At 32.7% G+C, this 3,999-nt stretch overlaps 1 pseudogene; it reads right to left on the reverse strand.

The window, feature by feature from the left end:
• Positions 1–1,855: 1,855 nt before the first annotated feature.
• On the reverse strand, positions 1,856–2,225 carry LOC107871599 (annotated as a pseudogene).
• Positions 2,226–3,999: the final 1,774 nt, after the last annotated feature.

Genomic DNA, 3,999 nt, shown 5'->3' on the forward strand with positions numbered 1-3,999 from the left:
ATTAGCTATTCCGGTTTCAAGTATTGCATCTGAATCTGCGTTTAGTATAGGAGGACGTCGTCTTGATTCATTTAGGATTTCATTGACTCCTAAATTGGTGCAAGTTCTAGTGTGTCTTCAAGATTGGCTTCAAAGTAAGCAATTAAAACAACCTGTTAGTGTTGAGGAAAATCTTGATAATCTTGAGCAAATTGAAAAAGGTAATAGTATTATCTTTACGTGTAATGTTGTTATAAATGATTTTATGTATTAGTTTATTCATTATATTATTCTTCTCTTCAGATTTAGCTAGTGCAGGAAAAGACCCTACTGCATTTGACGTGTAGTACAACTATACAAGCCTACAAGATGGCTTTCCTTTCACTAGGGTTGTGCAAAAACCGAACCGATAAAAATTTTATTAGGTTATTGGTATTGGGTTATCGGGTTAACAATTTTTACTGGTTTTATAAAAAAATTTATTGGTTAAATGGTTCGGTATTGGTTTTAGCTTATTGGGTTATCGGTTAAACCGATAACCCGATAAGGATACACTAAGTTATTATTTTATCCCTATTTGTGTTATATATTTAAATCTCTCTATCTATCTATCTATCTATCTATCTATCTATCTATATAGATATGTGTATATATATAGATTATATGCACTACTAATTCATAATTCAGTGATTCACAAAGTATTAACCTATTCGAGGCAACAAAGGCACCATATAAAGTTCAGCTATTATCGTAATAAAAAGCTTGAAACATTTATAGCTTCCAACAATTAGGATTCAATTTTTTCCTAACTAATATTCAGTTCAAGTTTGAAGATTCTTATAAACTAAAATGCGTTGCGTAGGTTTTGGCGGTAATTAAGATTTCATTTTTTTTATGTTAGTTGTTACTATTTCTATTTTATAAGTACTTTCTTATTGGTTAAACCAAAAACCAAACCATTAAGGACCAAAAACCGATAAACCAAAACCGATAAGAAAATATCTTATTGGTTGGTTATTGGTTTTACATATTAAAAACTGAAAATTGATAAAACGAACCAACAACACTTAAAATTGAACCGAACTGACTGATACACACCCCTACCTTTCACAAGGTTAGTATAAAAAGAAGAAGATAAAAGTCATCAGTTATGTTTCTTTTCACTGTTCATATTATTCTTAGCTATTAATTATGTTTTAGAATTGATTCTTTAAGTGGGGTTGTTATGTTCTTAATTCAAATGAGTATTATATATTTATATTGTCATGGCAGTGGAAAGCTGAAGAGTTGTTTGTCTTGCTTGTTCTTTAAGGTATCTTGTTTTGTTTATATTTATTGTTCACCTAACAATCTTTATGGTGTAATTTCTTATTATGTATTAGTTTGTGATGATAGAAGCTTCTCAAGTTGATGATTGCATTTAAGCTTCTCAAGTTGATGATTGAATTTAACTGATTGAAAAAAATAAAGATCGAGTTCCAGTAGAAGAATCTTGGTGTTTGTTATTAGTGGGTAAGACAAAGTGGGTCTTGTAAGTATGCCTAATATTTTCAATGATAGAAATTTGCAGCCCATGATTTGTATCATTGTCGTTGAGTATTTGAACTAATAGATTTCCTTCACTAATCTCTGGAAGGATTTAGTTTTAGTTAAGAGCATATGTTTACTGGAGGTTAAAATATTCTCAAAAACTTAGTAGAAAATGTGTTTCACAAAGCCAATACATGTTAGGACCCAAGAAATTACAAGTTTAATGATTCTATCAGTAAGTCTACATCTACGTAAATTAACTTCTTTCTTTGTTTTAAACTTGTTCAAGTAAATGAGAGTTGTCCACTCTTCAGCAATGGAGAAGTTTGCTGCTACTATCCTCCCGCTATCCACTTCCATCTAGTTGTCCATAGAAGCGAGGTGCGCCATGTATTGAGCATGATTACATATGGTAATTTTCCTTGACGTTCAAAATGTTTAGCCAGGATGCACCATTCAACCAATCCCCATTCACCTTCTTCAAAAACATTCCCCAGTGCTTCTTTATATAACTTAGTGGTGTCCGTAAGACGCTCTATTCCAGCCGGATAAGAAGCATAGAACTGGTCATCTCTCGAGTACCCGGCTCTAGTTGTGTTGTTGGGGTATGGATATGTGACGACTGCAATAAAGCAATGGAATCCAGTATAGGAAACAATTCTTTGAAACTTTTGGATATTTAAAATCTCATTCCATCCTTCATACATCCACCACATTCTCTATTGAGCTGCTGAGCATAGAAATTCTAATTTTCACGCGAGGACTCGCAGTTGCCTGGTGGTACAATATATGTTAGGAGTATTTTGGTCATGTTAGAGAATATATTGGTACTTCTAATGCTAGGGAACCTAAATCTTCAAATATTGGATTGAGATGGGGTTAAGTAGAGCATGAATGTGAGAATCCATACAATCGAGTCTAACTAGATTGAGATTAAGTGTAGTTATTGTTATTGTATTCTTAGGAGATTCCAAGCAGGGGTTTTCTTTGGATTTTACTTTTCCCTCTCTTATTTATGTAGGTGAATATATAAACATGGTAATAGAACATCTTTGCAATCAAATAGAACGTAAGGTTACTGAGAGCTTTTGTTGTTGTCATCTTCGTTTATACGTTTGCATCTTGTTAAATATTTATATGCCAACAACATGTAGAGAACTTAAGTTTTAGACTATTGAATTGAGATGGGTTTAAATGGAGCTATGTGTATTTGTACTCACTGATCGTTCTTCTTGAGCTATATTTTACTTGAAAATGTTTATTAATATTTGGTTTTCATTGTCAATGACAGAATTATGGGACTATCATCAATTAAAAGTGTGGAAAAGTAGATTCTTGTGTAAAAGTTAGTCTTATGGCTGCTACATCTTCCAAAGTTGAGACTTGAGATTGTTCAATTCAAGGAAAAAAACATCTTTCTGAGTATATTGTGCAAAAGCTGTTGCGCAAAAGAATTGATTCTTTTCTAAGAGAATTGATTATTAATATGGTTTATGTGGAGTGACATAACTTAGTATTTTGTTTTTTAGATAAATATTGAGATTCTTAATTTCTTAGTTGTCAAAAGTATTGGCATTCCTGCACTAGCTAATACTATTACCAAAGTGACAACAATATTGAATCAAAAGTATTAGCATTCCTGCACTAGCTAATACTATTAACTAATCAAAATTATTCTTAGTTGTGTTTGCCTTTATGAATGACTACAACTTGTAACTTGGCTGCTCCTGCTGTGTTCTTAAAGGTAATGTTCATTGCAATAAATCCTTGCCCATCTACAACTACATGAGTGATTATATACATTTAGATCCATGAAACTATTTAAAATGAAACTATTCTGATGTTGTCACTGTGAAAAGAAAAGAATGTTCTATTCTATTTTGTTTTCTAGTTTTGAGACACATTCAAGTAGGAATTGTGGATGTCCGGTAAACCATACGATAACCGCCCGATAATTGTTTATCCGTTACCGAACCAACCGATATCTTATCGGTTGACTAGTGGATTTGTACATTTTAAAATCGATAACCGTTAAGCAAAACTATTAAGTGTAATGGTCCATCCGATCCGTCCGATAAGTAGCCCTAAAGCTAATGACCATTCACTATATTCCATTATGCGGCAATGGACCAACAATTAACTCTCAAATTATTGTAATCATTATCTTTTCCAAGTCACTGCTCCTATTTATGAGTATGTAGCAATATCTAGGCGGGATCCTAATGTTTGCAACCTCTAAGACAACTATGATAATGAAGATAATGCAATGCATACCATGGGTATTGGTTCAATTCAACAATCACACTTCCCCTACTTCCTCAATCAGCTAGGGTTTGGCCAACCCTAGCTATGGGGTTTTAGCTACTATACTTGTGGAAAAATCAATAACATTCAAGATCGAAGGCTTAGATGAAGTTGCAATGATCAGATGAATTAAAACCCAAAATCGTAACTTGATTAATCAACTAAAGTTAATACAAGAAAATCCCA

The sequence above is a fragment of the Capsicum annuum genome, unplaced genomic scaffold (assembly GCF_002878395.1).
Source record: "Capsicum annuum cultivar UCD-10X-F1 unplaced genomic scaffold, UCD10Xv1.1 ctg3146, whole genome shotgun sequence".
NCBI classification, from domain to species: domain Eukaryota; kingdom Viridiplantae; phylum Streptophyta; class Magnoliopsida; order Solanales; family Solanaceae; genus Capsicum; species Capsicum annuum.